This window comes from Colletes latitarsis, chromosome 9 (assembly GCF_051014445.1).
Source record: "Colletes latitarsis isolate SP2378_abdomen chromosome 9, iyColLati1, whole genome shotgun sequence".
NCBI lineage: Eukaryota > Metazoa > Arthropoda > Insecta > Hymenoptera > Colletidae > Colletes > Colletes latitarsis.
The window spans coordinates 25,355,874-25,366,921 of NC_135142.1; the positions used below are offsets into that span (position 1 = coordinate 25,355,874).

The window sequence follows — 11,048 nt, forward strand, 5'->3', positions numbered from 1 at the left end:
CTATCCCTCTAATCGAACGATATCACATTTGTTATTAATATTCGTATACTTACAATAGCGTAATTTTTCTTCTCGACGATGTCTCGTGCTCCAAACTTTGATCAAAATTCCAGATACAGAAGCATGACAAAGGAAAGATTCCGGCATTATTAAAGTATCGGTAAATATGTAAAAATGTTTGGAAGGTATATGTAAAGAACAATATTAATAATATGAGAACACGACTGGAGAAAATACCGGATGTGACGAGACAGGAAATAAATGTATCAAGTTGTTGGATGGGGAGGAAGTCGTGTTTGAAGCAATGGTAATTTTCATGAACGAATGCGTTTCAATGTGTCGACGATAAATAAGCTTCTTAAACGCGTACATCGGTTCAAAAACGCTAATGACTTAGGCAAATAAAAAATATAGTAAAAAGGTTGTTTACAGTAACATCCGCTCCGCGATCGCAATACTAAACTATTTTCCAAGGAGTTAATAATTCACACAACACTAGATGTATATTGCGATAATGTTAGGCCAAGAATCCGATTAGTATGTACATTTATAATTCTTTTGAACACAAATAATAACGTCGTATTAAAATTGTAGATGTTGGAACTACGTACAAATTTGATCATTCTCTTGCTTTTTCAAAATACGTTAGTTCGATGGCCTCGGGACAACGATCGTATACCACTTTAATAATAATCGAGCGTTACTATTAATTGTTTTCGACTCGCCTCGGTCGCCCATAAAGTCACGAATTTTAATCGCCAAGTAAATTTCATTTATCAAACACGCCGCGCAACGACGATACACATCGACCAATTACTTTTTAATAAACTGTGGACAGGTGTTTGCTCGGATGAAAATTTATCGTGTAATTAAACGAGTCCCATTGGCGCGTCTCGCGCGGCGATACAACGATATCATCGGCGGCGGCCATATTTTACACAGTAGCCTCGAGTAATTTAGTAAAATGCTCGCCGGAGCGTGGAAAAAGTGATCGAGTCGAACGGGAGGGGCCCCGTAACCGATAAAAATTGAATTACAACGTATTTTAATCGCATCGGGCAATCGATTAGTCACGATCGTAGATCTACGACCGCCCACGCAGACGATCGCGCTATAAATACAAGGCAACAGATACTCCCGATCCCGCGTCTCTTAATTCGTACCCGCTGTAACTCGTGTCATTCTCCTTAATGGCGAACGTGCCGATAATTTTACGAGAACAGGATATTTATAGAGTGCTCATGCCGCCATGCTTCGCCGTAAGATCCCTTCGTTTTAATTGTCTTCGTATCGTATCAACCTTCCTGAATTAATGGCGGCCTTAATCGAAATTCTCTCTCTGTTGCTCGACGAACAAATTTATCTAACGATTATTCGCAACTTATAATGCACTATTCAAGCAGAATTGTAGAATATTCGTACCAATATTATTATTCTACCTCCTGAAGAAAATATACAGGGTGAGGCGCGAACTAGTCCCCACGATTATTCCCTTTCGTTAGTCTGACAAAAAAATGTTACCCATCGAAGTTAATCAGAAATTACAGTTGCTTAAATTTAAAAACAGCTTGATTTTCGATAAAAGAAATTAAGCTCACTGTTATAGTTTTAAATGGAACTAGGTATTTTTAACTTCATAGTATTATAGGTGACGTCAAGACGAGGACAAGACGATTCGCGCATTAACATTTCGTACTTACATTCTCCCTCTGGCTTTACCGGTCCCGATCGATTTCGATTCCTTGTTTCTCATCCTTGATCAAGTTTCGCGTTCCAGCGACGAATATGAAGTCCTCGTGAAATCGTGAAAACGTGGAACGAGGACGTCTTCGTGGAAAACAGCGTTTTCCTTCTGGCACGTTTCCTCGGAATGGACATCGAACCTCTGGTTCGTCCGGACCGATCAGGAATTAGATAGATCGAGCACGGTCGAGAACTCGACGAACCTAACCCGACGTGGCTCGATCGCCGTTTCTCACCGCCATGGGAAGATTTTCCCAGTAGCCGTATCCTCGTACGCGGCTGGAAAAAGCGCGCAACGCGAATAGCCGGAGTCAGAACTGGTATTTCGAGATCAATATTCATCCAAGCTTCTTACCCCACCCCCCTGTCATTACGATTTGTTACTCCGTTCGTTTCTCCTATTTTCCGCGTTCCGTAGCTGGTCTTCTTCGATGTCTTCTTACTTAACCGGGCATTCTTCGATCCGATCTTCCCCTCTGTCGATCGCTCGACGCGTCCAGTTGCCCGTGGCGGATGAATAAATGCAGCCATCCAAGGGAACACGCGATACCAGCGAACGTCTCCTGCAACTGAAAACGAAACGTCGATCGCGTAATCCGTCGTACAAGAAACGCGAACCAAAAGCGATTATCCGAAAAATATATACCAAAATGTCGCCGACGATCTTGCTGGAAAAAATAGCAAAATATTTTATCATAGATAAGCAGAACTTTATTATTTAGTCGAGTTGGTTGTTTGGCTACGAGAACGTTTGAAAAAAAAAAGAAAAGAAAGTGTGTTATAAAAGTTAAAATGTCATCAGTTTTCGTTGAATATTCTTTCTTTTTAATAAGGATTTTAACCAACATGAAAAGAATTACAAAACAAAGGATTCGTCGCCCGAGAGTATGATGAAGTTGTTTCGCCAAGATACAATAATTTACGTGACTATGGATCTCCGGGCGCAGAAGTAAAGTGTTTCTTTCGGAAGGTCTGTCGAAAGCGTGGAGACCACGGAAGTATCGGTTTCGAAATAACAAAAGCTCCTCGTTCAGATACGCGATAGCAATTTCGCTGAACAAACACCACAATGGTAGGTACAAGCAAATTAGCGTTATCTCTGACGAACGGCGGCGGTTGCACCGAAAAACGCGTCGCTATTAATAAAGCCAGCCGCGCTGGCGTGCGCGCTTAACTTTCCCGGCAATTATTCAGATGACTGTGTGAATAATTACTTGCTTATTCGGGCCGTTTGCCGCGCTAAGTGGGCTGGCCGATCGCTATCTTAATGGAGCCAAACGTTTGATTAACCGTTGATTATTCAATTAGGGGAAAGTATTTCGTCATGGTCAATTGAATGCCCGCGCGCAGGTATAATAAAACGCAATGTGCCGCAAACGACCGACGAAAGTTCTAAACCAATTAATCCCGTCCATTGTTGAGGGATACGAGGCTAAATACGTGGACCACGATATCGGCGAAGAGAGAAAAAAAAAATCGAGAAAGAAGAGAACGAAAGGAGAGGGGGAGCAAAGAACGATATTAACTAATTCCGTTCGATTAAAACAACAAAGTTCAGGGAACGGCAAGAACTCTGGGACCGTCTCGACAGACTTGTTCACGTGGCGGGAACTCGTGCTTGCTTCGTCACCCTCGAAGCCACAATGTCTTCACACTAATTACCGATCCGTCCCGCCCACCTGACAAGTGAGAAAGTGTGAAACACTCGGAGGTCGATCCCGGGTCCGCTGCTAATTGCGAGTCTATTCCGGTGACGACGATTCATTTCGTATCGCGACAATTAAACTGACCGTAGTCGGTCGAGAAACGTTTTGAATGTTTGCAAAAAAGATACGTAGGAAAAGATTTGGGTCGCGTAAGGTTTTAGATCCTCCTCGAGGCATAAATAACATTAATCCACGCGAAGAGAAAGAAATAATTACTTACGTCGGCGGAGTAAAAATCTTTATTAACATAATATCAATCTGCATTAAAGGAAAGAAATAAATATTTATCCAGACGGATTAGCAATATTTATTACTCTGTCTATTTATTTGCAATTCCCGTAAAGCACGTTTCTGCTCTGATTGCCGATAGATTATAAAATAGAAAACTGTTTATGTTCATCGGTACTTATTGTTGGTTGATAATAATTTCATATTAATGATTTTCATCAACCACTTGGAAAGTAATGAGTTTATTTATAGGTGTGCTGTTTCGGAATTAATCTATTTTTTTAGTGAAATGGAATATTTTATTTTTATTAGCCGAGTAGATTAAATATTAAAACCACCGCAGAAGGTACAAATATTATAATTCTCTACATGGAACGTTGGAAAGTCGAATGTCCATTAATCTAGTTAAAATTATTACTTTGTCTATTAAATAGGCAAGGATTAGAATCTGTTACTCGTTCGAAATCTTCAGGGACCTCCCACCAGCCTCTCCAGTGAATTTATCCAGAGCAATTAGTTTGACACGAAGATCGAGATAGAGAGATCGATTTACGTGAATAATGAAACGAAGAAGAAACTTCCTTGTCGATAAATTTAACGCGTTACGGAACCGCGACCGGCACACTGCCGAAGAACAAGAGTGTTCCACGTCGTTAGACTCCGAGGTTACGTCCAGGGTTCGAGAGTCCCATGGTGGTCCCCCTCGACCAGGTGGGCAGCCCCCACCGATGGCAACTAATTAAATCATGAAAAAGGCGGTGAACGTGCGTCCTACAGTTTTTACAAAATTAATAAACCGGAACCACCAGTGGTTCTCACGAGCCGTTCCCCGATGCAACGTTTAACGAGAAATTTTAAGAAGGATAGAATGTGAACAGGTTTCTAAATAATTATGAAATTATGCAACAATCTTTCACAACAATTTTACCCTCTGTACTTATAGTTTGTCTACAATTGCATCGAAACGATTTAGATCTGGAAAAATTAAGACGAAACAGAACAATCGTAACGCGAGTTGACTTCGAAAATTCGATTCCACGAAATGTTAAAAGGTTCGTCTACTTTTTAAACAACACTCGAAAGTCCATCGATTGCTGGATTAATCGTAAGAACCAGAGATCTTATACGTTATTAGAACCGTGACAAATATATTTAACACCTATTTCCAGATTGCTCATTGTCATCGTGACACCACAGAAATATCGAGCCCCCCGATAAAAACCTCCAATTTCTTCGTTCGCCGTTCATCCCTAGTAGTTTGCATCTCTACAAAAAGACTTTTTGCCATGGCCGCCTCGCGCCGCGTCGAATCGATAAAGTATTAATCGAAGTGACCATTGGTTCCTCGATTTCTTGTACGAAACCGTTGAATGAGCTGCCATTAACACCTAACTGATTCGCGTCACCTGAAATTTGTTCACTCCATGCCTAATACCGTTCAAGTACTTGAAACTGATACCAAAACGAATTCTTTCGAGTTACAGAATCTTCAAACTAATAATAAAAAAAAAACATACGCGAGCAAAACTAATTTTCGAATTGCATTAAATTAAATAGACTCGATGTTCGTAACTCTGTTTATAAAATTAAATATAAGCGGTGTTCGAAAAATTACATAGGACGATCGAAACGTAAATAATCTACGAGACTGAAAGAACACCGTTATAACATTAATAATTCTACACTGTGTGATTAGTACACACTGCCAAGATAATTGCTACAATTTAAACTGGGATGACGTTAGAATTATGGATATTGAGTCCAATTATTTTAAACGTCTTACATTCGAAATGATATACATTAAACATTTTAATAAGCCTTCCTCAAATTAGATTTCTCAACGTAATGATCTCATCAAGGTCTTTAAAATTCCCGGTTAAAAATAATATTGCTGTTTCGCACAACCCCCACCCTTTATGTTATACATTACGTCATCCACAGACATGGATTAAGAAGGAGACTGGAAGAGTCATTTGAATACCAAAATAAATTATCATAAATTATAACTGAGCGTCAAAGGATTAAATTTCCATCCAATTTCACTTTTCAGAGTGTCTGGAAACGCCAGACGCATCCAGCGATATACAAATCGTCGTAACGACGATAAACAACGATCCACCGTTCTGATAGCGACGCCATAGTGGAAAGATGATTGGCAAACAGCAAGGTAAAACGAGTTTATCCGTCCCCGATCATCTTTGAGTTGTCGAACGCGCGATGGGAATAGAACGTGAAACTGTAAATTGTGCGTGGGAAGAATCGGTCCCTGGGCGGTCGTGGCGGTCCGACCGTGTTTTTCGTTGCCTGGTTGAAAGGTACAACCACTCGTGGTCCGCCTAGCAGCGCGTCCAGAGGGTTGGTCTCCCGCGAAACCAGGAAAAAGACGACGTCTGACGATTTAAATGCGCGTTCGAGCGTTCCTCGTTCGGGGGAGGGGAGAACCACGGAGAAACTGGAGGAAATTTGTTACGTTATGTCGGAGTATCACTCCCCAGTGAATATGAAGAAAGATTTCTTTGGTCGGGAACTCGCACGGGAGGGTGGAAGCTCCTCTCGACACGATCGGCTCGAGGTTTTCGGGGGTTGGTGCGATCATCCTTCGAGGAAGCTCGATAGGTGGAGGGGATACGGAGCACGGTGCCAGGAATATAAAACGGGGGATAAAAGAGACGGCGGTCACATATGCGACTGGTAAAAGCACTCGTGAAAAGCTGCATCCGTCCCCATCGAGACCTGCCCGCCTCGAACTCGGCCTCTCTTACATTTCAATGACGCGCCGAGCCGCCATAGTGCTCTTCGCGTTTCTATCTTAAGAGTCCACGGACAATGCCTAACGAAAATATTCCAACGCGTAAAATGTCCGTTGCGTGTTCCAAGAACGCGTCGGTAAAATTAAAAAATAATTGAATCGTGTATTCGAAATCCTATATCTTCCTTTAGTCGAGAGGAACGCTCCCATGATCAACGAAACACGGCCACGGGAATCGTTCAGAATCCGCGACGACATCGGGTTTCTATGGAAACGTACAAAAGGCACGTTCAGCCTCGGGGGATCTAGCGATATCGACGAATATTAAGAAATAGCTCTCGACCGGCATTTCCGTACATTTGCGGACAGAAAACGAGCCATTCGTTTGCCAGCCAGAACGAGGTGCTGTCTATGCATGGCACGCCGGCACCACCATTCGACCGTCCCATAAATAATATTTCTTTCCCCTTTCGTTCCTCTTCTTTCTTCGTTCTGTCTGTGTTCCTCCCTCTTGGTGTTCGCTCGAAAGCTGTATCTCGTTTCGGATATCGCGAGCCTCGCGTCGTATTCCGCGCGAAAGCGAGCACGTAATTCAGGACTCGAGATCGAGAGACGTTTTTCTCGATCGGCTTTAACCCTTTACGCTGCCAACCAGGAACCATTTCCTACAACGTTTCTCTGTGTTCCCACGAAAATATCACTCGACTCTTCCGGGCAGCTACGAACGCTTTAAATCTCACGCGTTCTAACAAATAATCAATTAAAACGGATAGCACTGGAAAATGGCAAGGACCCATATCGGTGGTCCTTTTTAAGAACATTAACAATTTCTAGCTTACTATCTCGACGACCAATAACGTGTAGTTTTTTGACGTGACATCGATCCCCACACAATTCATCGCCGAATAGCGATGCGCGTTGTACCAGTCACGGCTGGTTTTTACACGCAGCAACGCCACGCCTGGAAACACTTCTGGACAATTCCTGGCGGGATTGTCGGCCGCTTAATCGTCCATTTCCACCTGTCAGTCCGTTCCTATGGACGCACAAAGGCGATCTCCACCCCGGTGGAGAAACCCGGGCAAGAAAACGGGGGATCGTTCGGGTAGGAAGCAGTGGACAAAAAGAAATTCGACGTTCGAGGAGTCCAGTGGATTATGAAGCGCATACTGCGCCAAATAAAAATCGCTTCCGCGCCGGGGGAGACACGGAAAAACAGAGACATTGCTCGTCGTAGCGGGGAATTACCGGAAGATGTCCCGTGGAAACTCCTTGGAAGGGGTTGGCCGACAATAAGCGTTTCATGGTTGCTGCACCCTGCGTGCGCTGGACGCTGCATTCTCCTTCCCTGGAACACACAAGAAAACTCGATGTAATTTCTTAATACTCAAAGCGGCTGATTTTCAGTCAGCTAGAGAGAATTTACGTTAAATGCAAATAAATTACGTTTATCAAATTTGCCAAAAGCAAAGGTGAAATGTACCCTGCAATTAACGCGTTGACTTCTCTACGAGGTCAACAAATTTTGCTTTTGAACGATTAAATACTTAGCTTCGCAGTGAAAAGTCCTGAACACCCAAAAATATGGATGTATAATGATTTAGAGGACTTGGACATTGGTGCAAGTAGAAAAAGTAAGCAATGAACGGACAAGTTCACATTCTACGAAAAAATTTCATTCCACCGGTCTCGTTCGAAGGAGTATCCACATGCTTTTCGACGATAAACAGCATATGGTTTACGACACATTTCGGGGTACGCGAGTATATTTATCAATCCATTCAGTCAGGGTAAATATTTAACGGTTCGTCGAATCGAAATCGGATTACCAGTCGAGCAAGAATCCAGCACGGTTGCGAGTCGTCGCGAGGAAACACCGATTAGAAGCCGAGAAAGGGGGACGGGGAGGGGGTGAGGGCAGAGTGACAGCGCGAAGGAAGGGTGAGTTTCTTGCTGGATGGACGCCTTTTCTTGCGGCGAGTACTCGCTGCGACACAAATAGCGTATGATTGAGTGAGCGCCGCGAGGGATTTCCAGACGTGGAAACGGAATATCGCGACGAGGGACGAGAAGAATGGCGGAGAGAAACGTCGACGTTTAGTCGCAGGAAGGGAGAGACACCCCGTAGCGCCTCGCGGGAGCGTAACGACCCCCGAAATCGACAGTCTTCGAATTTACTTCCGCCGAACCCTCCGCGCGTTCCTTCGCATTTCCGCGACGCTTATTTGCGTTCTTTGCGTTCGAACATTCCACGAAAAATTCGAAGAAAACTCAAAGAAATTTCTTATTTAACTCTTTGAGGTCGTTTCAAAATTTTAACAAAAAATTTACCCCATCCACCAGTGGTACGATTATTTTAAAAGAACGTGAGAGCCAGGCAAATTCGTTGATCCTTTTCGAGAGCCATAATTCTAGGCAAATGTCGCCCCTGGGAACTCGTGCGTTGGTATATTGTCTCAAGCAATTCGGTTTTTGTCCTCGTTCGAGGTAAACGAAATCATCGATAGTTCGAGAGGGGGGGGGGGAGGCCGATCAGCTAGACGTAACCCCTGATCTCAAGTTTTCCGTCTTCGTCGCCCCCGCGGACGCTTTGGATCGAAAGGAAAGTGGAGAGGGGTGGTCTGAGTGGTCCCGGTTTATCCGACTGGCGTTTCCGGCGGCGTATCGCGGTCCTATCGTATCGATATGACGGCCCTGAGGGTCGCCCGAAGTAAAATCATTAGTAATGCGATTGTGCCACCCTACGGCCACCATTTCTCCATCCCTTGGACAAACGTTTCTGAGTGTATCCGTGGGTCTTTGCAAAATTCGAGGGGAAGAGTGGTTCGATCGCCGTGAGCGGTCGATGTTGATAAATCAAACATCTTTCTCGACGTGGATTCTGTTTTTCAACGAAATGTAAACGCGTCCCATCGCCCATGGGTCCAGTCTTACCAGAATTTAATTCGTATACTGATTGATTGATTAACCAAGATAAATATTTATTCGAAACGATTCGAATGACTCTGAACGTAACAGGCTGGAGCACATCGCAGGCAGAGAAAATGTAAAATTGAGAAACACCGGATTGGTCTCATACATACGGTTGAACAAATTGCCACTTTGTGATGCACTAACGAACGCAAGGCGATTAGTGGGGAGCGTCGAATTCGCACGGTATAATTACTTCGTTCGATAACGCTCGCGAAATTGCGGCGCTCATCGCCATAAAACGATCGCGATCACGCCGTGTCTATGGAACGCCTTGTAGCTACAGTTTTCGGCTCGTAAAACTCCGAAGCCTTTCGCGTCCACAGGAAGTCCGCCGCGGAACGGGAACTTTTCACTTCGGACTCCAGTATTTATCGACGCTCGTTACGATCGCTGCAATCGACATGCAATTAGCCCGACCAGATTAATACCGTTCGAATGCCGATAATAGGCACGTTGCCGATGTGTACAGGCCATTTTTTATACAGTGTTTACCGAAGTAATGCGTAAAAATAAATACGAACCAGACTGGCACGAATCTCTTTGAAACGCACTTAATTACATTTAATAATCTATTAATTCTTTTTACTCGACAGTACAAACTGCGACAAAACGGTAGGAGGACCTCAGATTTTCAGTGTTTTAAGACGCGGTTGAAATTCAAAACTATCAATTTCTTTAGGAGATACGAAACTTGCTACGAAACATCTTGGATCCTTTTCTGTCGGATATAAACTCTTATTTGGCCGGGGTTACTGCTTTCGAAAACATTGATTTAACTAATATTTTGAAACGTCAGTTCGAGAAAGGGATCCACGAATTTCGCTCGAGTATCGAGACGTGTCTGTTGGAAGAAAAAAGTTATGGTTCTATACAAAACAGAGGATCCCGACGGTAGCGTCGCGTACGACGCGAAATAATAGAGAAACGCGGCGTTCGTTCGATATTTCGCGATATAATATTGATACACGTTCGGCCAGACTGTGTATATGTATCGAGACAGGGGCTGGAGGACGGCGGGGAGGAATATGATGCGGTCTATCCAGATATGTGAACGACGCAGATATGATACAGGTACGTACCTATATGGAAGCCAGGATTCTGGCGTGGACGTCTGCTTCACGATAAGATACGGCGCGGTCCAGTCAGAATCTCTCCGGTTTCGCAGAAAATTCGCGGACTCCCTTTATCGAGTTTCCTGATAAAGTTTCCTTTTTTCCACCGCCCTTATGGGAACCGAACGAACGGGACGGGCGAAAAAAGGAAAGAAAATTAGGAAATCCTGCGAGGCATTGATACTTTTCTTTCGTCCCGGTGACTCGACCCGATCCCGATCGGCTAATTAAATTCGATCGGGAACACGGTTTGTTAATTGGACGACCGTTTGACGCTGCCTCGACCACGGTCGCTAAACTCCGTTAATAGACTCGAGGATCTAGTTCGATCCTCGATTGAAATTTTACAATTTTAAGTGTTCTGGACCAGCGATTCTTGTTGAGAATGTTATCCTAATCTCCAGCGTCGCGAAACGTGAATTATTTTCAGTTACAGAGGATCCTTAATCGCTAGAGCTATTGTCTACATCTCGTCGTAAAAAGGATTGAGTTGAGGCTGATGATATGCTGCCTCGAGTGTCATTTATTTTAACAATT

General features: G+C 43.7%; 1 long non-coding RNA gene and 1 pseudogene across 1 annotated transcript; both read right to left on the reverse strand.

Annotated features, from left to right (window-relative positions):
• Positions 1-52: 52 nt before the first annotated feature.
• LOC143345644 (uncharacterized) lies at positions 53-10,539 on the reverse strand. Its single transcript, XR_013080289.1, has 5 exons — positions 10,479-10,539; positions 7,675-7,774; positions 2,099-2,312; positions 1,701-2,022; positions 53-95 (listed from the first exon to the last, which is right to left on the reverse strand). It is a non-coding gene; the product is annotated as an uncharacterized LOC143345644 (long non-coding RNA).
• LOC143345626 (uncharacterized) lies at positions 6,732-7,651 on the reverse strand (annotated as a pseudogene).
• Positions 10,540-11,048: the final 509 nt, after the last annotated feature.